Source organism: Capra hircus, chromosome 9, assembly GCF_001704415.2.
Source record: "Capra hircus breed San Clemente chromosome 9, ASM170441v1, whole genome shotgun sequence".
Classification (NCBI taxonomy): domain Eukaryota; kingdom Metazoa; phylum Chordata; class Mammalia; order Artiodactyla; family Bovidae; genus Capra; species Capra hircus.
The window spans coordinates 68,471,291-68,494,758 of record NC_030816.1 but is presented as its reverse complement, the minus strand read 5'-3'; the positions used below and the strand labels follow the sequence as shown (position 1 = coordinate 68,494,758).

The following is a 23,468-nucleotide window of genomic DNA, read 5'->3' as shown; positions in this document are numbered from 1 at the left end:
AGATTGTTCAAGAGAGCTCAAAGGTGGGTGTGGATCAGGAGAAGAGATGAGGGAAAAGGAAAACAAATAGTCTTTTACCATGTTGCTTCTTTGACTTCAAATTCTGTTGAATTTTTATGTGTTTTCTTTGCTGCGCTTTTGATATATTGTTATGAAAAAGAGTTATCTGTTTTCTAACGTAAGAGTGCCAGTATTATGTGAACTTTTAAAGGTTAAATTTTAGCCTTTGAAATTATAGGGCTGCCCCATATTTGGAATGTGAATATTTTGAGTCAAGACATTGGCTGGGTAATTGTGAGGATCAGATTCTCTCTCCTAGGCCTGATTATCCTTAATAATAGAACTGTACGTTTAGTTTTCCTAGAGCCACTTACAATTTATCTGACAATTGTGGCCCCCAATCTGGAGGTGTGTACATCCACATTTCTGATTTTTGTGTCTCCTCGAGACTTTGCTAGGGGTGAATGTGAAGGGCAGGGCTCTGGACAGAGTGGAGACACACCAGCAGGGATAGGCGGGGCGCTAATGGAAGAGATTGTGGAATCCAGCTTGGAGTGGAAAAGAAAGAATTGTAGGCTTGGGGGCAGCTGGGGGTCCTAAGATAGAGGCACCCAGGATGCTAAGAAGCCAGACTTGGAAACAAAGGCAATGTGTTTAAACCATTAAAAAACAACAACAACAACAAAAACCCACCCTCATCTACATAAGACAATTCCTCACGTTAGTGAATGCCGAGGCAGCACAGGTTTTCTACAGCAAGAGACGGTGGGTTGCGGTTCTGGTCTGTTTGTGTTCTTGGCTTTGTGACCTTTGAGTCTGCTTCCTTATATGTAAAATGAAAGTGTTAAACTAAGCTCTTACCAAGCTTCCTTCTCTGCTGAACAACCTGTGCTTTAGGGCAAGTGTGTTTTCATGAATATCTATTGATGTGCCTCTCAGTGCACGTTTCTCAAATTTCGTGTTTTCATGTAAACACAAATTAGATATTTCTTTTTCAATCTATGTGGTACCACCATCTGTTCAGGATGTTTTTCAATTGAAAGTTCCATCTTTTTTGAGGTTTGACAAGATTTGGGTGGAATCTTTCATTATGAAAGATGAAACATGTATTTGGGACATCTTTCATGTTGAAAAAGCACTGGGTTTAATGCATTTTTCCCATGTTTCATTTGGATTCTAATCTCTGTTAGATATAAACTGGCACTAAAACAAAATTAAATGTCTTTAAAGTTTACATTATCAGTCATCTATTATTTAAATACTATATTTCATTTACAAGTTAAGTTTGCCAGAAATATTTTGTAAACAAAGTAGCTCTAGTGTATCTCATGAATAAAGAAGCTTGAAGAACATACACCAAACTTAATCATGGCTACCTCTAGGGACTGAACTATAAGAAGGGTCAGTAAATTTGTAATTTCTACTTTAGGTACTTTTGTATTGTTTAATGAACACATTAATTTTCATAATTTCATGCATATTATTATGGAATGAGCCTTTATGATTATAAAGTATCTTTATTGGATTTATAGATATAATCACCATTTGACATAAGTAATTTAAGACTTAAAGTAAAACTAATATCATTTTGTTAGATCATGTAGAGAAATGATGGATTTAGAAGTTGATGGTGTTCTTTTGGTGTGTAGTTGGACAGGGTTCATGTGATAGACAATGTAAGCAAATACTTTTCTCTAGCCCTTTCAAGGCCTGAGCCTAGAGATGAAAAATAAGTTTCATCCTTGATTGTGGCTAGAGAGATGTGTTGAGAGGTCATACCTTAGTTCCAGTAATTAGCCTGACATAGGTCCTAGAGGATAAAGAAAATGGCTAATCACTTTCCATTTATTTGCTGTCCCTGAAATCTGGACTTTTAGATGGTAAGTTATGAAGGTAAATATTTTTTGTCCAGATCTCTTAAACTCTACTTTATGGTGTGTGTGCTCATTTGTATCCTATTCTTTGTGACCCCATGGACTGTAGCCTATCAGGCTCCCCTGTCCATGGAATTTTCCAGACAAGAACACTACAGTGGGTTGCCATTTCCTACTCCAATAATATGTGTGTATGTTAGTCGGTCAGTTGTGTCTGACTCTTTGTGACCCCATGGACTGTAACCTGCTGGGCTCCTCTGTGTATGGAGTTCTCCAGGCAAGAACACTGGAGTGGATTGCCATTCCCTTCACCAGGGTATCTTTCCAACCCAGGGATCAAACCTGGATCTCCCGCACTGCAGGCATATTCCTTACCATCTGAGCCACCAGGAAAGATTATACTTAATCAGATAATATTTTATTTTTTTATATAGTTAGTGGCAACCCACTCCAGTACTCTTGCCTGGAGAATCCCATGGAGGGAGGAGCCTGGTAGGCTACAGTCCATGGGGTCACAAAGAGTCGAACACGACTGAGTGACTTCACTTTCACTTTTCACTTTCATATAGTTAGTGGGTAGTTTCATGATAAGTCATGTTAAGATTGCAAGGACTGGAATCTTTTGTATTCCTCATAGAAGCTGGCATGGTACTATACTTGAAAGAACTGAGGAATTAATGACTAATAATGGACTAATTTGTTTATTTGGGCAATGTGAGGTTATAGATAATAGGGATAATTCAATCTGATTGAGCATCAATTAAAATAATTTCATCCTCCTTTATAGAAATATTTACCAGGATTGATGTTAAGCTGAAAAATTGACTACTATGACTTAGAATTTCTTTCTGTGACCCTCTTTAATCCTTTCAATTTTTGACACTGAGGGAGTTAAATGACTTACATGCATGACAGTGGGTAGCTCAGTTTTCACATTTGTAGTTTAAAAGGGTACCAGCGTTGTACATATACCATTTATATGTACATTTATATGTACCATTTATATTTATATGGGTACACACACCATTTATATTCATAAGGAGTAGCAGGTGGAGAAGAAAAAAATACAGAACGTGTCATTCCAACCCTCCGCTGACCCCACCTTTTTTTCTTGGAAAAAGAGGGACGTGCTTAATTAAACAGAGTAATGAGAAGCTGCCAGCATACTGTTTCTCCAATTATTTCAGACTGAATTTAAAAACAAAATCACGTATTTGGATGACATCCTGCTTACAACCAGATGAACAAGGTATTTATTCACGCATTCATTCATTTAATAATATCTACGGTGCACCTACCACCTGCCAAGCACTGTTCTAGACTCTAGGAGTAGAGTTATGGGCATGAGACTGGGCCCCTACCCCACGTTATTTAATACGGATGAGAAAATTAAGTCTCTCCAAAGTGTCTTGCCTGATGTGGTAGATTTGGGACTTGATTCTAAGTTTTCTGTTCTAACCTTTGCACCACACTATCTCATGTAATTTGGGGGACCCTGACTGTCGATCAGCAGGGCAGTTCTGTCTGCCTTTTCTTTGTTCTCCCCTTGTTTGTGGTCCGTTGTTTTCGATCCTATGTGGAATGGTGTGGATTCTGAGAGATACTCTGTCCATGAGAGTGTCCTAAGTCCTTGGGCAAACCGTATTCAGTTTCTGAACAGAACCTAGGATCATGCTGTTAAAAATAACATGAGTGAAATAAAGAAACTGAAGCAGTATTTTTCCAAATCTGAGTGTTTTAATTTGGTAGAATGAAACCAACATTTAGAAAGCTTTTTTTTAAAAAATCTTAGAGTACATCACAACTAGTAAGCTAAATATGTAAAACATTTATTCCATGATTATATGTTTCTATTAGGTTGCAACATGAAATTTTTTCCTTGTTGTTGGTTGTGGTCAAAAACATTTGAAACAATGGTTTAAAGGGCATCAGGTGAGATAGTGTTTGTGACAAAAAAGAAATTTATGAAAAAAGATGTATGGGTAACCTTAGCTATCATTTGAATGTGGGTGTTGTTTACTTAAAGCATTCATAGCAATACAGTAGAATTTGTGTGGTGAAAGTACTAGTGGAAATTATTTGGCACCTGAGTATATGCCTGAACTGTGGTGTTGGAGAAGACTCTTGAGAGTCCCTTGGACTGCAAGGAGATCCAACCAGTCCATTCTGAAGGAGATCAGTCCTGGGATTTCTTTGGAGGGAATGATGCTGAAGCTGGAACTCCAGTACTTTGGCCACCTCATGCAGAGAGTTGACTCATTGGAAAAGACTCCGATGCTGGGAAAGATTTGGGGCAGGAGAAGAAGGGGACGACCGAGGATAAGATGGCTGGATGGCATCACTGACTCGATGGACGTGAGTCTGAGTGAACTCCGGGAGTTGGTGATGGACAGGGAGTCCTGGTGTGCTGCAGTTCATGGGGTCGCCAAGAGTCGGACACGACTGAGCGACTTGAACTGAACTGATATGCCTGAACAGATTTTTTTTTTCCTTTAAACACACACGTTGCAGTTACTGGTTACCCCGTGTCCTATACTTTTATTGCAGTTCCCAGTATTGAGTGGTTTCATTATTTTTTGAAACATATTTGCTTTGTAATTTAATTGCATGGCACATAGAGAAATTTGAGGAAATAAATACTTGAGGCAATGTCCTATACATTATCTGATTATGATAAAGTCTATGGCTGATTAGACTTTAATAGAGTTGTTAAATATTACATAGTAATTTGAGAACTGATTTAATATTTTTTTTCATTTAGTTTCTAAATGTTAGTGGATTTTATCTGAAGATATTATTTGTTAAGAAGAAAAGAGTAACACAGTTCCCTAAATTGAAGTTTTTCATAGGCAGTAGTGGGCTGCCGTCTATGCAGTCGCACAGAGTCGGACACAACTAAAGCGACTCAGCAGCAGCAGCAGCAGCAGCAGTGGTAAAGAATCAGCCTGACAATGCAGGAGACGCAAGAGATGTGGGTTCGATCCTGGGATCAGGAAGATCCCCTGGAGAAAGAAATGGCAACCGACTCCAGTATTCTTTCCTGGGAAATTCCATACACCGAGGATCCTGGCAGGCTACAGTTCATGGGGTTGCAAAGAGTTGGACACATCTGAGTGTGTGCACACACACCTACATATATGAACACACACACACACACCCATCAGATCACAGTTACTTGTTCTTCAAGAAAGTGTTTGTGGTAGGCCTCGGACAAAAAATAGCCTCACCCACTTGAAATCACTTGAAGACTACAATTTATTTTTTTATATACTTATATAGATTATAGGAAAAATTACTAACTTGAAATTTGCAATAATTTGGGTAGGGATTGGACTTTATCTTTGGAAAGATAAAAGCTTGTTGCTAAAAAAAGTTGCAAATTTTGAGAGTTTGAATTATGTGTATAAATACATCTTTGGAGGCACATAAGGAAAAAAAACTCTATCTTTCTCTATTGTCATTTATTTTAGAGATATGTGTAGAATTTCCATTATTGAGATGACCAAGACAGAGGTGTATTGAAATAGTATTTGCTTATTCTTTGCAAGGCATGAACTTATTCCCTAGAGTAAGCTTATAATCTAATTATGGAGACAGAAGCACAGAAGAAAGGCTATGCTTAAAAAAGTGTAGAGATGTTTTTCTCTCCTCAGGAAGAGGACAGGAGAGCAACATATAAAAGAATATTTCCTTGAGAAGTGTTCTGGGCAGGAAAGCTGAGCAAGCCCTTTTTGTTGGTATTAGATACCTTCTAGTGGGATTGCATTATGGGCACTTTGAATATACCTGAGTTCAACTAGTCAAGGTCAAGAGAAAGCAAAAGTAGAACTAACTAATAATTAGTGCAGGAGGTTGTATCTATCATTTCCTACAATGGAATGTCCTAGAATAGTGTATCATAGGGCTGTGAATGTCTTCTTCCTTGATTGGTCTCAGTGTCATTCATTCTTCCAGTAGTAGGTATTTTTAGTTTACCCCAACTGTACTGCACTCACTCCCAGCAAACAACCTGACTGCCTACTTCATTAAAAAAAACAAACAAACAAACAAAAAACTATAGATTGTGAAGTGTTTTTTCCCCTTTCCTACTTCTCCCCACCCCTGCTATTTATTTATCTCTTCTCCAGCCTCAGGGGCTTTCCTGATAGCTCAGTTGGTAAAGAATCTGCCTGCAGTGCAAGAGACCCCAGTTCAATTCCTGAGGTGGGAAGAGCCAGTGGAGAAGGGATGGGCTACCCATTCCAGTATTCTTAGACTTCCTTGGTGGCTCAGCTGGTAAAGAATCTGCCTGCAATGTGGGAGACCTGGGTTTGATCCCTGGGTTGGGAAGATCCCCTGGAGAAGGGAAAGGCTACCCACTCCAGTATCAGTCAAGGCCTGTCTTCTTTCCTCCAGGACTTTGCTCCCTCAGTTACACCTTCTCCTTCATAAAAATCCTGGCTCTGGAGGCAAAGTCTACCAGTTTGAAATATGGTTTTGTACTTTCTAAATGTGTGGTCATGGACATATTGCTTATCTTCTATGTGCTTCCATTTGAAAAATGGGACTAGAAATAAGCGCTTATCTTATTGTGAGCACAACCATAAGTTAAGGCAGTTAAGGGGCTTTGACTCTGGTACAAGCTCTCAGTGAATGTTAGTTTCTGCCATTCCTGCTGTTACTACTACCACCATTAACCTACTAATCTCTAAATCTCTATGCTTTTCATTCCTTAACCCATATGTTTGCTGAACCATTTCCTCTTCTGGAAAAGAATGAAGCCAAACATTCTCTTGACCCTGGTCCCTTTTTAACTACTGTATTCTCTTTCCTCTTCCTTCTCAAATATTTTAAATATTATTCAAGGTTAGCTCTCTGCACTTCTTCCTCTTCTATTTGCTTTTATTTTCTTTATAGAAATTGTTTTTTTAATGAGATATTGACTAGATACAAAATTATAAACTATTTTCTATTTTGATTTTTCTGAAACCTGATGTAGTAAGTACTTCTTGAGTCCTATGTATGCTCAGCTGCTTCAGTTCTGTCCAGTTCTTTGCGACGCCATGGACTGTAGCCTGCCAGGCTTCTCTGTTCACGGGACTTTCCCAGCAATAATAAATGCTGTAGTGGGTTGCCATGCCCTCCTTCAGGGGATCTTCCCTATCTGGGGATCAAACCCAAGTCTCCTGCATTATAAGCAGATTCTTTACCTGCAGAGCCATCTGGGAAATCTACTGTGTCCTTCTCTCCTCATTTCTCTCTGAGTGTTGTCACTATACAGCTTTTTATGTTGATTGTTCTTTTACTTTCTTCATAGATTTACTTAATATTTGTACATATTTAGTTTTGTATATTGAACTTTATAAGTGGAATTATACAATATAAATTATAGGGAGGCTTGCTTTTTTGCACCAAACTATAATTTCATCCATTTTTATTGGCATAAAGAATGTCATTATATGCTATAATTTATACATTTTCCTGTTGATGGATTTTGGGCCTTTTGCTATTCTAAACGAGTTTGCTCTAAACATTCTTGTATGTGTATCCTAGCATGCATATACACAAGTTTTTCTAGGATTCTCAAAAAGTAAATTCAGACTTTTATATTTGGGAATGTGAAATGGTATCTGATATTTTATTTTATTTGGCTGTGTCATGCCACTTATAAGATCTCAATTTCCCAACCAGGGATTGAATCCAGGCCACTGCAGTGAAAGCGCCAAGTCCTAACCACTTGACTGCCAGAGAATTCCCAGTATCTGACATTTTAAATTACATTATCAGATAACTGATGAGGTCAGCCATCTTTTTATTTATTTCTTGATCGTATTGGTTTATTTTTCAGTGAAATGCCCATTTAATATTTTGCCCGGTTTTATTTTGGATTGTCTGTTTCATTTATTTATAGTAGTCCTTTATAATTCTGAGACAATAAGCCAGTTTCCAAATTTGTGTTTTGTCTTTTCACTTTCTTTATGTCTTTTCTCCTTCCTCTAGCTGCTTTTGAAAATTTTTTGTTTCTGATTTCCAGCAATTTGATTACAGTGTGTGTAGTCTTGATGTGGTTTTCTTTTCCTGTTTTTTTTTTTAACTTAGATATAATTTGTATGCCATACAGTTTACTTATTTATAGTGTACATTTTTGACTTTCAGTATATTCATAGGGTTGTAGATCTATCACCTTAATCAATTCTAAATCATTTTCATTTCCTAAAAATGAAACCTCATACCTCTTAGTCATCACCTTCAATCCTTCTACCCCTCCAACGCCAAGCAATTACTAATCTGTTTTCTGTCTGTCTATACTTGCTTATTCTAAGAATTTCAAATAAATGGAATCAAACATGATGTAATTTTTGTGGCTGAGTTTTTTTACATAGCTTAATGTTTTCAAAGGTCATCCCTGCTGTAGCATGCATTAGTACCTCATATTTTAATTCCCAGGTAATATTTTTTATATGGGTATGTCATATTTTATTTGTCCATTTGTTGAAAAAAAAAAACAACCTTTTTTTTTTCCCTCCAGTTAATTGACTTGGCACTCTTTAAAAAAAAAAAAGCCAACTGGCCATAGATATATGGGTTTATGTTTGGACCTTTAGTTCTATTCTGTTGGTCTTTGTCTAGTCTTTTGTGAGTACCACCTTGTCTTGACTGCTGTACCTTTTATAGTAAGTTTTGAAATACGGAAGGGTGAGCCCTCAAACTTTGATCTTGTTTTGCAAGATTGTTATGATAATTCCAGTTCCCTTGAATTTCCACATGAATTTTAGGAACTGCTTCTCAATTTCTGCATTGAAATTAGCTGGGATTTGATAGGTTGTGTTGTACTCATGGATGAATTTCAGGTGTTACTTTCTGTATTTCTAGTAACGTGTTCCTCATTTCCTTCTGAGTCCTCACCAGTGGCCCCTTTAGTGACTGTATTCTTACCAACCGTCTAAGACTATCTAGGTTTCTTCTATCTTTTTTTTTTTTTCAAAATTCTTTGAGCCTGCACCAACTGCCTGATTCCAAGGCTATCCCAAATTTTTAGGTATTTTATCTAGCAGCATACCACTTCCAGGCTCCAAAGTTGATACTAGTTTCTATTGCTGCTGTACCAAATTCACGTAAATTTAGTGGTTTAAAACATTTATTACCTCACAGTTCTATAGGTCTCAAGTCTGGGCTGATCCTGGGTTGCTCTTTAGCGTTATCTCTCGTCAGTCTTCATGTATTTTGGGCTTTGGCGATAACAAACGTGAATAGTTCCCTGTAGATATCATGTCACTTACGTATCTCTGCACTTCTTATGGTGTTCCTTTTACCTAATGTGTTACTGTGGGCTGTTATAACAGATTACTATGGACTGGTGGCTTAAACAGCAAATTATTTTTCCTGTTCTGGAGGCTAGAAATCCAAGATCAGTCCAAGTGCCAGCACGGTTGTGTTTTTGATGCGGACTCTCTTCTTGGTCATGTCCTAACATAGTCTCTGGTTAATATCTATATGCAGAAAAGGAGCCATGGTCTCCTTGCTGTTGTTGCAGTTTAGTTGCTAAGACGTGTCTGATTCTTGCGACCCAGTGGACTGCAGCCCACCAGGCTCTTCTGTCCATGGAATCTCCCAGGCAAGAGTACTGGAGCGGGTTGCCATTTCCGTTTTCAAGGGGGTCTTCCTGACCCAGAGATTGAACCTATGTCTCCTGCATTAGCAGGAGGATTCTTTACCAGTGAGCCACCAGGGGTTTCATTATCCTCTTAAATTTTTTTGATAACCCTATCATAAATGCTCTACCCTCATGACCCCATATAAATAATTCTCTCTGCAAACCTCCAAATATCATCACATTTGAAGGTTAAAGAGTTAATCACTCAGTTGTGTCCGATTCTTTGCGACCCCATGCACTGTAGACCAACAGGCTCTCCTGTCCATGAATTTTCCAGGCAAGAGTACTGGAGTAGGTAGCCATTCCCTTCTCCAGGAGATCTTCCCAACCTGGGGATCAAACCTGGGTCTCCCATATTGCAGGTAGATTCCTTACCATCTGAGGCACCAGGGAAGCCCTTATTTGGAGGTTAGACCTTCAATATATGAATTTCAGGAAGACACCAATATTCAGTCCATAGCATTCTGCCCCTGTGTGCATGCTGTGTGCTAAGTTGCTCCAGTCGTGTCTGACTCTCTGTGACCCTATGGACTGCAGCCTGCCAGATTCCCCCATCTGTGGGATTCTGCCTTTGCCCACCCCCATATCAGTATCCTTCTCAGATGCAAAATAGATTCCATCCCAAGAGCTCTATTTCAGCATTAGCTCTAAAATCCAGAGTCTTATGTAAATATCATCTAAATCTACTATGGATGAGACCTGAAATATGATTCAACCTGAGGCAAAAATGCCTCTCCAGCCATGAACCTGTGGAATCAACAAGTTGTGTGCCCCTAAACTACCATGGTGAGACAGAAGTGAGATGTACTTTCCCATCCCCAAAGGGAGACATCAGAAAGAAGGAAGGGAAAGTGGGTCTCAGGTAAGCGCATAACCTACTAAGGCTTACTCCACTGGACCTTGTGTTGTTGCATTTATAGTTACTGAGTCATGTCCGACTCTTTTGCGACCTCATGGACTATAGTGTGACAGGTTCCCCTGTCCATGGGCTTTTCCAGGCAAGAATACTGGAGTGGGTTGCTGTTTCCTTCTCCACCATTGGGCCTTAAGGTTTGAGAATAATCATTTAAGAGTGAGTGTTGTATCATCTGAAACCACTGGAGCAATAGTTCTGAATCTGCAGCTATGCTAGGTTGGAACTGTGTGCCTGCCATTCTGGGCCAGCCTCACCCACACAGCTCTGCTAGGCAGTGGGCCCACCCTTTGAAACCTAGGTTGGGGCAGCCTGGCCCTCTCGGGGCCCATGTACTCTGGGTCTGTGGTGGGAATGGCAGCCCTGATAATCTCTTAATCTTGTTTAAGTGTTCTTCTTTCTCTCTTGTCTTAAAAAATAGTGTGTGATCACAACGAACTAACTCTACAGTCAGGTCCTATAGGAGCCGAGAAGTCTGACAGCCTGCCTTTATTTTGTCCCATCTCTTCCCCCTTCAGTTCAAACTGGCAGTGTTCCTGCTGGGGTGGCTGATTAGGTGAGGTCCATGGTTCACACCCATATGAATCTCCTTATCAAACGGCCAGTCAGACACAGTGTTCTCTCCAAACATACTTTCTCTTTTTTTTTTTTTTTTTTTTTTTTGCAATATGGATAAGCTGAGACTCTTCCAAATTTTTAAATTCTTTGTTCCTTTTTGCTTAACATTTTTTTTCTTCATTTCTTTTCACGTTTTACTATAAGGCATCAGCAGTAACCAAGCAGATCCTTCAAAACTTTGCTCTGTAACATTTTCAGCTAAATATCCAGTTTCATCACTTGCAAATTCAACCTTCTGCAAAACACAGAAACATGAACACAATTCAGCCAAGTTCTTTGTTACTTTATAACAAGGATTGCCTTCCTCCTTGGTCCAATAGAGAGTTCTTCCTCTCTGAGACCTCATGAGAAAGGCTTTTGCCATTTACATTTCTACCAGCAACTGTTGTGAATACTTATGTATTTTTCTAAAAAGCTAGAAGGTTTCTCTGCAGCTCTTTACTTTCTGAGCTCTCACTAGAATCTTCTTCAAAAGTCTCTTCATAGCAATATTGGTCTTCTCTAGCATTGCACCTCAGAACTCTTCCAACCTCCATCCATTACCCAGTCCCAATGCCCCCTCCATATTTTTAGGTGTTTGTTACAGCAGCACCCAACTTCTTGGAACCAGTTTCCATCTTAGCTGCTTTGGGGTGCTGTAACAGATTACTATAGACTGGGTGGCCTAACCAACAGACAGTTATTTCTCACAGTTCTGGGGACTGGAAGTTCAAGCTCAGGGTGGCAGAATGGATGGGTTATTGGTGAGGGCCCTCTTCCTGGTTTATCTTCACATAGCGTTTCCTTGGTGTGTGCCTGCAGAGAGAGTGAGATCTGGTCTCATCATCCTCTTGCAAGAGCATTAATCCCATCATTGGTGGCTCTACTTTCATGACTTCATCAAAACCTAATTCTCTCCCCAGAGCCCTACCTCCAAATGCCATCATAGTGGGGATGAGGACTTCAACGGGTGAATTTGGGGTGAGGGCACAGGGGCTTCCCTGGTGGCTTAGATGGTAAAGAATCTGCCTGCAATGCAGGAGAACTGGGTTGGGAAGATCTCCTGGAGAAGGGAATGGCTACCCACTCCAATATTCTTGCCTGGAGCATTCCACGGACAGAGGAGCTTGGCAGGCTGTTTGTCCATGGGGTCACAAAGAGTCAGACATGACTGAGCAACTAACACTTTCACAAACATTCAGTTCATAGCACCTTTAATGCTCATCCCTGTATTAGGTGATTTCTTTATTTTCTATTTAATCTCTTCCAGAAAATTGGACTCCGCTTCTGAGCTGAGCTAAGTGACCCAGTTCTGTGTTCACATAATAGCATGTGGTCCTTCACTTCCTGTGTTGTATCAGAATTGTCTTTCACGTGTTGATCATTCATGGATGTATGGAAACTTGTGTCCTGTATTATCGGACTTTTGGTCTTGTAAACCTTGCTTTATTGTCTTATCTTGTTCATACGTCATATAGTGCATTAGTCTAGCTACAGGATATATTCTTGGAACTGGAATTATGAGATCAAAGGGTATACACATTTATGCTTTTTTTTTTTTTTTAATGTGGCTGCTCTGGGTCTTAGTAGGGGTATGTGGGATCTGGTTCCTTGATCAGGGGCCAAACCCGGGACTCCTGCATCCGGAGTGTGGCGTCTTAGCCACTGGACCACCAGGGAAGTCGCCACATTTATACTTTTGATAGATACTGTCCAGTTGCTTTCCACAGAGGCAGTGTAAACTCTCACCATTAATACATGAGGAATGACAGTGCCTTTCTCCAAAGCCTTGACAACATCGTATGTGTTAAAACCTTAGAATCTTTGCCAATCTGATAAGTGGAAAAATCTCAGCATAGTTTTACTTGACATTTCTCTTATGATGAGAAACATGTTTTAGTGGATTTAAGAGCTGTCTCTGGAATTTTCACTAAATGAACTGTGTCTGTTCATATGCTTTGCTTACCTTTCTATGGAGTTATAGTCTTTTCCTTACTGAACTGTAGAAGCTCTCTCTACATTAAGGAAATCAGTCCTTTGTCCTGAATCATAGTGCCCCCATGCCCGCACTCCAGCTTGTCCTTTAACTCTGCTTATCGTGTGTTTTGTCATGCAGAAAGTTTGATTTTGCTATATGGTTGAATTTAACCAATTTCTTTTTCATGGCTTTTGGAGTTTGTGTCAAACTTTGGCTTTCCCTTCTACAGGAAGTCATTTTAAGTATGTTGAAAACTTTATATGTAAAGGCATTTATTGCATTCTTGGCAATTTTAAAAGTTGATAACAATATAGAAGTTCAATAATTGGGGAATGATGGCTTTCACTGTGATATAGCTACATAATGGGTTATTCTGTAACCTGTGTAAATAATGTTTAGAGGAAGTTCCTCATATGTTTACAGATGAATGTCAGGGCAAAATGCTTGTGTTCAGGTTGAGACCAGAATCAAGACCATTTCTATTCCAGATTATCTCCATGATATAAAAAATGGAAAGGAATCAGTGGGAGGCAAATTAATAGTTGTAATTGGGTGGTGAGATGATTTTGTTATTTAAAATGTCTTTTGGTTCTTTGCCAACTTCTAAAACCAGAGCTTTTTTTTAATAGAGGAGAAACAGCACCACATGGTTGGCCCTGCACTTGAGTGGGCACCGTATACTGCGTGCTTTGCAGGATCCACTCACTGCAGCTGCTTGACAGTCTCCACACCTTTAGCAGCCCAGTAGTGGGACAAGGCAAACCGATCATTGTTTGTCCAGAATAGAGCTAGTTTATCCAGATTTTCTTCTTTTCTTTTTCTATTTCAGGTATCAGGATCTCAGGGAACATTCTTCATCAAGTATTTCACTGTAGAATAGGTGCAGCTCAAATTACAGTGGTAACCTAAAGTCAGCATGGAATAGTGATTTTTTTTCTAATTTCTCTTTGAAATTGTTAATAGTGGACTTTATTTTTAAATTAAGCCCCCTTCCTTCTTTTTTTTTTCTTTTTTTTTCTTTTTGGCTCTGTACACCCTCATAATACTTGGTAAGGTTATTTCTTCTGGATCCTGTTCAGTTTTAATTTCCAAACAAATGTAGCCAATCTCAATGCTTGAATTTTGACAAATATATTTATCCTTAGAGCTGCCACCATGGTTGAGAGAATAATTACATCAGAAGACTACAGAGACCTGACTTTAAAATATATATAATTTTAAAGGTATAATGTATTTTACACTAATATACTCTGGAATTACCTACAAGAGTGACAGTTAATTTTAGGTAGAGTTTTTGAAAGAGGTATAAACATTTGAAAAGTTAATGGTTTATATAGTAACTGTATATAGTTAAATAATTAACTTCACAAGGAACTCTGCTTTGGTTATAGCATAAAATTGTAATAAGTAAACACGATAAAGAACCATATGAGCCATTAGTTGAATTCTTTGAGGTGCTGAGACTTCAAAGGGCCAGTATTGCGCATTTTGGGTATTTTGATATCTTTGCATTTCCTAGTCATCTTTTTTCCTTAATCCTGAAAGGTATTTTGTTTATGCTCAAATCAAAATGAATGATATTCTTGAGGCAACTGGGGAGCATTAGCAAAAATCCCTTCTTTTGGATCTTATATGTGAGTCTGTAAACATATTAGCTGGACTGGAGAAATTGAGATAATTAGGATAGATATAAAATAGCAAGTTAGACAAACATGATTAAGATTTCCCCACAGGACAGTGTTTTACTGGTAAAGAGATTATTTTAAATATCAAACCTCATTTCAAAAGAGAAGCACTTAAAGACGCTTTCATCTGTTGGAGCAAGAGCCTCTGTTTGTGTAAATCAAACCATTGCACAATCTCCAGAATCCGAATGTGGAAATTTCATAGATTCTTTGTAATGTGGAACAGTTAATGCTTGCTGGAGGTGGGTGGCAATGGGGATCAGTGCTATCATTTGGGCTGCTTAGGTTTTATTCCCTCACACTTGGCCGAGTGGTTTAGGTATCCTCCTGTTTGTTCTGTCCTTAAACAACTTGTCCCCTCCTCTTCTCTCCTGTTTTCTCTCCTCCATAACCTCTTTTCTTGGAATTGTAAAAGAAACAAAAAGAAGGACCTCACTTGTAATTTCACTTTTTATTCTGACTACTATAGATTTAACTTCTCAAAAACTTCGTACTTTAGATAAAGCAACATTAAGGCTAAGTTTTAGTAACTGGTTTCATTTGTATTTGAGGACCCTGGGATGAATTGATCCAACCTGGAAATCTATGTTGAAATTTGCTTTCTCAATCTTTATGTATATTTTTTCCATCTATTTGCCAGTAGTTACAATGGTTTGCAGGGCAGCCAAATAATGAAATGCTAATTGATCTTAAGCATCATTGTGTGGTTATAGATTGATCGAGAGATTAGAAATGAATGTACATTCCAACTCAAAAATAACAGCTAAACACTCTTTAGTAAACAATTCAGAGGCTTAAGTGATATTTTTGGAAAATCATGGCTATAAGGATTTCTCTAAAAATATGCTATGAAAAATTTTTTGGGCCTTTTGTCAAGAAAAGAAACTTTGTAGAGCAAATGAATGCTAGGTCTCTAATTTTCATAGCGTGGATGACTATCTTAGCTAGTTAGCCACATTAAATTCCTTTGTGGGGAGGATACAGTAGTATATTTGTCTTCTAGAGTTGCCCTAACAAAATACCATGGACTGGGTGGCTTAAAGAACAGAAATTTATTCTCTCACAGTTCTGGAGGCTAGAAGTCCAAGATCAAGGTGTCATCAGGGTCAGTGTCTGACGAGACCTCTTTTCTTGGCTTATAGAGGGTTGCCTTCTCTCTTTGTCTCTTGCCTCTTCTCTGTGGGTGTGGGTGAGATCTTCAGTGTTTCTTCCTCTTCCTACAAGAGTATCAGATCTATCAGATTAGAGGCCCACTATAGGACCTCATTTAGCCATCATTATCTCTCTAAAGGCCCTATTTCCAAATATAGTCACATTTGGGATTAAAGCTTCAGCATATGAATTTGGGTGGGGGAGCATAATGCAGTCTATAATAGGTAGAATAAATTATAAGTAATAAATAAGATGAAGTGATACTACTTAGGCTGAGAGAGTGTGAAATATTTAGCATTGTGCTCTTTTTTGTGTGTGTATGAATCGTATAAAATAGTTCATTACGTTATGGTTTAAAAAAGAATTTCCATCAAGATTTACTTAGTGCTCTTCTCCTGCTAAACTTAATCTCCTTAAGGCCAGGGATGAACCTTATTGAGTAGCTTTCAAGTTCTTTTGATTTTAATCTAAATTAAGAAATGCATTTTACATCATAATCCAGGACAAACACACACATACAGAAAATAATTTCTCAAAACCTTTTTTTATGGAAACTGTGGTTTTTTCTTATCCTTTCATTTCAATAGAGAGAAAATGGTGATTGTGACCCATTAGATTGATTTCATGACCCACTAATAATTGATAACTCACTGTTTCAAAAACAATAGCTTATCAGGTTTTGGTTGGTAGTATTGAATTGGCCACAAAGTTCATTTGGATTTTCCCGTAACATCTCACAACTCCTGGAATATAGTAGGCCTTCTGCAGATGTTTATCAAATATCTGAATGAATGATTCAGTTGAATAAGTAAGAAGGAGCTGGAGTAAACTAGAGAAATTCTTTAGAGGCCGATTTTGTCCATTACTTATTGTCCTTTATTACTTAGTATTCCTGTTGGCTTCTATTTGGAGCGTTCCAAGACTGACTGAATTCACATCTCTTTAGGTGGCAGGTGGGTTTTTCATTTTTTTAAATATTTTTTGTTTTAGAATAGTTCTAGATTTACAAAAAAGAAAAGTTGCAAAGGTAGCCAAGAAAGCTCCCTGTTACCCAGCTCCCAGTTTCCCCTGGTATTAATGTCTTTCATCTCTGGGGTACATTTGTCATGATTGTGGTTGTTCAGCCACTAAGTCATGTCTGAGACTGCAGCACACCAGGCTTCCCTGTCCTTCACTATCTCCACTCACACTCACGATTAGTGAGCCACTAATGAGATGTTATTAGTAACTAAATTCCACACTTTATTCAGATTTTATTAGTTTTTCTCCAGTGTCCTGTTTCTGCTCCAGAATCCCATCCAGGATAGCACATACGTTCAGTCCTCTCATCTCCCTAGGGGACCCCTTTGTGGTGATGATATCTCACATTTTCCTATTTTGATGACTTTGACAGTTTTCAGAAGTACTGGTCAGAAATTTTGTGCAGAATCCCTTAATTTGGGTTTGTCTAGTTTTGTTTTCTTCACAATTAACTCAGGTTTGGGGGAAGAAGACCATAGTGAATATGACTTATGGCTACTGATGTTGACCTTGATCACCTGACTGAGATGGTATATTTCAGATTTCTCCACTGCATATGTGCTATGTCACTTCAGTCGTGTCTGACTCTTTTCAACCCCATGGACAGTATCCCACCAGGCTCCTCTGTCCATGGGATTCTCCAGGCAAGAACACTGGAGTGGGTTGCCGTTTCCTTCTCCAGGGGGTTTTCCCAATACAGGGATCGAACCTGCCTCTCTGAAGGTCTCCTGCATTGGCAGGCAGGTTCTTTACCACAAGCGCCACCTGGGAAGCCCACTGCAGTGTTACCGTTTTTTCGCCCTTTCCATACTGTACACTTTAAAAAATTAATTTATTTTTAAGTTGAAGTATAATTGCTTTACATTGTTGCATTAGTCTTTGCTGTACAACACCGTGCATCAGCTCTATGTATACAGGTATCCTCACCCTCTTGGACTCCAGTCCACCCCACCGTCCACCGCTCTGTGTCATCACAAAGCACTGAGCTGGGCCCCCTGTGCTATACAGCAGCTTCCCTCTGGCTAGCTATGCTACACATGGCAGTGTGTATATGGCAATGCCACTCTCTCAGTTCATCCCACCCTCTCCTTCCCCGCTCTGCGTATCCACGAGTCCATTCCCTATGTCTACGTCTCTCTTCCTGCCCTTCTAAATAGGTGCATCAGTACCACTTTCCTAGATTCCATGTATGTGTGTTAATATGATACTTCTCTTTCTCTTTCTGACTTGCTTTACTCTGTGTGACAGACTCCAGGTTCATCCACATCACTATAAAGGACCCAGTTCCGTTCCATACTGTACACTTTGGAAGAAAGTCGCTGTGTGCAGGCTCCCCAGATGGCGCAGTGGTGAAGAACCTGCCTGCCAACGTATTAGATGTGGGTTCGATCCCTGGGTTGGGAAAAATCCCCTGGAGAAGGCAATGGCAACCCATTCCAGTATTCTTGCCTGGAAAATCCCATGGACATAGGAATCTGGCTGGCTACAGTCCATGAGGGTGCAAAGAGTCAGACATGGCTGAGCAAACAGGTGTGCAGCCCACACCTAAGCGGGGGTGGGGGGTTATGCTCTACATTCTTGAGGGCAGAGTGGCTACACACATTATTTGGGATTCTCCTGCACAGAATCTGCTTATTCTCCCTCAAGTACTTACTTATTTATATCAGTATGGGGTCATACCGATGTAAATGGATGTTTATTTTATACTTTGGCTTGTAATTCAACACAGTGTGAATTATTTTGTTTGTTCAAATTATCCCGGTTTTGGTTATTTGGAACTGTTTTAGGTTGACTCCTGTGTCCCTCTGAGATATTGCCATCCTCATTTTGTTTTTGAGCACTTCCCTACTTACTGGCAGTACAAGATGCTCTGGGTTTATCTTGTTTACTCCCTATCCTGGTCCTAGAATCAGCAGCTTCTCAAAGGGGGCCAATTCTTTTTATCAGAGGATGTTATTGGGAAAGAAAGATCTAAGCGCTGGGTGTGCTGTCTGCTTTGGTGTGTCATTGCATCTGGGTCTTCTCAGAGATAGGATATATGAACCTGAGTATTAAACCTATCTCTAACTATTTCAATATCCATCTGTATCTTTGTGAAGCTAAACATGAGCTCATAATGATATCTCTGACTCTAATCCAGGATGACATAGCTTATTCTCTCCTTCCCCTCTTTCTCATCAACACTGGGAGAAACTTGGTTCCCATCATCTCTCTCCAACAGTGGGAGAAACTTGGTTCCCACAATCCACCATCTATTTACCAGATTTTCATTCCAGTGTATGGTTTCAGAACTTTTAATTTGTTGTTGTTCAGTCGCTAACTTATGTCTGATTCTTGGCAACTCCATGGACTCTAGCCCACTAGGCTCCTCTGTCCATGGGACTTCCCAAGCAAGAGTATTGGAGTGGGTTGCCATTTACTTCTCCAGAGGATCTTCCCAACCCAGGGATCGAACTGGTGTCTCTTGCTTGACAGGCAAATTCTTTACCACTGAGCCACTAGGGAAGTGCTTTTGATTTGTACCCCATGGGAAACAACTTTACCAACTAGAGTTCAATTTTTATGTACAGTTCCTTTTGTCTTTAGTCCTTTTCAAAGTCATTTAGGTCATCACCCTTTTTCTCCAACCCCCTTCAGTGAATTTATGCCATACATTAGTAATAGATTCTTTTCACAGTCTGCATTCCATTCTGGGACTGCTTGACCTCCTGGTTGATTATTTTTTAAGTTTGCATACATTAAGGTTTACTTTTTAATGCCACATAATTATGTGGGTTTTATCAAATGCATAGTGTTATGTAACCACTACTACATTACTATCCAGAATAGCTTCACTCTACTTCTGTGCTTTACTGAGTCAGTACTCTTCCCTCCGCAAACTGGTGAATTCAATCTGGTTTTCATCTTTACAGTGTTCTCTTTTTATCAGAATGTTATATATGAATGCAATCATAACAGTATGTAGTCTTTTGAAACTGGATCCTTTTATTTAGCAATATGAGGTAAGATTCTTCTATGTTGTTGCATGAGTTAGTAGCTCATTCTGTTTGACTGTTGAATAATATTCCATAGTGTGAATGCATCATAGTTAATCCATTCATCTGCTGAAGGATATCTTGCTCCCAGTTTTTAATGATTATGAATGAAGTTACTATACTCTTTCATCTGCATGTTGTTTTTGGCAGCTATTAATTTTCCCATCAGTTGGGTAAATACCAAAGAGGACAGTGGCTGGATGCTAGGGTATGTCTATACTTAGTTTTGTTATAAACTGTCAAACTGTCTTCCAAAGTGGCCGTACCATTCTGCATTCCCACTAGTAATGAAGGATTCTTGCTCTGCAACCTTGTCAGAATTTGGTAGTGTCAGGTTTTTGGATTTTAGCTGTTCCAATAAATGAGTAGTAGCATCTTATCTTAATTTGCTTTCCCTAATGACAAATGGGCTTCCCAGGTGGTGCTAATGGTAAAGAACCTGCCTGCCAAGGCAGGAGATGCAGGTTTGATCCCTGGATTGGAAAGATCCTGTGCAGAAGGGAATGGCAACCCACTCCAGTATTCTTGCCTGGAGAATCCCATGGACAGAGGAGCCTGGTGGGATTGCAAAGAGTTGGACACAACTGAAGCAACTTAGCAGCAGCAATGACAAGTGATGCTGAGCATCTTTTCATATGCTTGGATGCCCTCTGTGTATCTCCTTCAGTGAAGTGCCTGTTCAGATCTTTTGCCCATCTTTTTAAATGACTGGTCTTCTTGTTTAGTTTTATGTACTCTTTTTGTATATCTGAGTATAAGTCACTTATTAGATATGTGATTTGCATATATTTTCTCCCAGTCTGTGTCTTGTCCTGGGACTGTGCATTTTTAAAAAGTTCTTTGGGTGATTCTGAATCTCTAGTCCAAAGCCCCAGGTCTGATTAAAATAGGAGAGCTGGATCACCTCTTCAGCTCCCTTCTCCCCTTCCTTTGCATTTCTCACCAGTCAGCCTCTCTGGACCATGATGGCCTCATTCATAGAATATTAAGTTACCTTTGGGAGAGTAGGTATCTTTCAGTTTTCAGTTCTATGATTCCGTGATCACCTGACCTTTTGAAACCTTCCTGGAATGCTACCAGTATACAGTTAGATCTCCTTACCTTTCTAATTGCTTTCACAAAGGAAAAGAACTGCCTGATCTAGACATTGAGAGTCTTTTATTTCATTGTGGAATTTTATTACTCCCACTGCCTAAAACTCAACTGTTATGGTGGCATACCAGAGTGAAATAAATCTGTCAGCAACTTTAAAATTACAATAGGACAAAAATCTACTGGATCATGTCTCAAAGGTACTGCTCACAGAAATAGCCTCCATGTTTACCATGTATTATAAACTTTGTACACTTGTAGGCAGGTGAGAAAACAATTTGGCAGTTTAGAATTTCTGTCCTTCCTCCACGTAGCTAGTCCATCATTAAAAAGCAGACCCTATTTCTCTAAAAGTTGGGTTTTCTTTTCCTGAAAATATGTCTCCTGAAAGGCAGAACAGAGAAACTGCAAGTTGTTAGACTCACAAAGAGGAAGCGTACAGTATCTTGAAGGTTATCTATAGATGGAATACTTTTAGATTTTAATTAAACCTTCGAACAGTAACACAGAAAGTACAGTAATAATTGCTGAAACTTCCTAACAAAATGGACCTTGTGGAGGCTCTTACCCCATCTCATGGTGTTATTATAAATGTGGGATGTGGAGACCCTTTTCAACTTCAATATTAGCTCAGTGCATTATAAACTCAAACCCCACAGTCAGAAAGCCTTGTTACTCATTTAGTTTCTGCCTCTGGCCTCTGCCACTATGCCCATGTTGTCTTATCTTAATGATTTTGTGGGAGTAGCATAGCACAGACTCTGGAATTAGAGTGTTTTGAACTTCATTACTTATTAGCTGAGAGATTTTTGGCAGGTTCCTTAACCTCCCTAAACTGTTTCCTCATGTGTATCATAATAATAATAATGCCTGCTTGAATTGCTGTGTCAAAGAAACTAATATAACCCAAAGGGTGTTTGGTGCAGTGCCTGGCGTACACTTGCTGCTGCTACTGCTGGTTTACATGAAGTCACCTAGGTATTGTACTTTGAGAAGATCAGAAGACCAAAGACATTTCTGGAACCTGTGGAAGAGACTATACTTTAAATTATCTGGCAAAATCACCCTTACCTTCTGAAGAGACTCAGAAATACTGGTCAGAGCATTAACAGAAAAGCCCAGAGAGAAGGGTACCACTGACACTGATGGAAAGGGTCGTTCCAAGCAGGAAGGAGTGTGGAATTGCACCAGAGGCTGCAGAGAGATCCCAGACAAAAGACTTCCCACTGGCTTAGGGGTGCAGAAGGGTATCAGTGGAGGGAAAGGATAGGAGGCAAGGATTGCTGATAGGTGGGGGTTCAAAAGTGAGGCATGAAGGATGCTAAAAATGTAGAGAGCCCAAGTGGAGGCTATCCTCAAGAAGCTTGAAGGGGAAATGGGATTATAAAATGTGTCTAGAGGACATCTGGGATTTGAGTTTTAATTTTTTTGTAAGTTGGGTTAAATTTTAATAAGTTTGGAGAGGAGAAAGAGCAAATGGAGAGTTAAAGATGGGAGTTTGAGGAGATACAGAGTGCCGACTGATTGAATAAGTTTGTTTGTTTTAAAAAAAGACAAGTGATATTGACAAGCTTATAGGTAGTAGGAAGCAAGGAAGGGGAGACTTTGTTCTTGATAATCTCTGATTTCCAGGAAGTAGGAAAATGGTGGTGGTGGGGATTTTGAGACAGTTTGCAGCGGGGGGTGGGGGTGAAGGGTTAGACAAGCTACCCATCAAATGAGATTGAGCTGATCAGGCAATATCCATCTTCATGAATGTCTTCGTTTGTGGGAGCTTTCCCAGTATTTCTCAGCAGAATATGGGAGCATCATAATCAGGTGGTTGAATCTGACCTTGTGTTTTTAATAATTTTTTGTGGTTTTAAAGCTTTTCAAAGTAAAAAAAAAAAAAAATTCCCCCTATACCCTTGGCATGGATTCACCAATTGTTAACATTTTTCCACATTTGCTTTATCACTTTCATATATAATAATTATGTTGTTGAACTGTTTGAGAGTTAGACTTTATGACTGCCTAATCTTAAACACTCTAGCATTTATCTCCTAGGAACAATGACATTCTTCATAACCACATAACAATGATTACACCCAAGAAGTTTAACATATTCACAGTACAGTTATTCAATGAATAGTCCATATCTAAGTTTCTTCAAGTATCTTTCTAACTTAAAAAAAATCCAGAATTTTTAGATCCAAGGGTTGCATTCAGTGTAGTTTTTCATCTCATTTAATCTGGAAAAGTTTTTACGCCTTACTCTGTCTTTCATAACATTGATGTTTTTGAAGCATACCGTCTAGTCATTTATTTTTGAAGATCCATCAGTTTTGGTTTGTCTGTTTTTCTCATTGTAAAACTTGGGTTTTGTGTTTTTAGCAAGAATACTATGTAAGTGATGTGTTCTTATCCAGTGTTTTTCATCAAGAGGCACACTCAGCTTGTTCTATTATTGGTGACACTAAATTTGATAATTTGAGTTGGTATCTGTTAGG

The 23,468-nt window shown here is 39.1% G+C and overlaps 1 pseudogene; it reads right to left on the bottom strand.

The window, feature by feature from the left end:
- LOC108636770 overlaps positions 1 to 23,468 on the bottom strand; it is a 33,910-nt pseudogene that overhangs the window by 2,352 nt on the left and 8,090 nt on the right.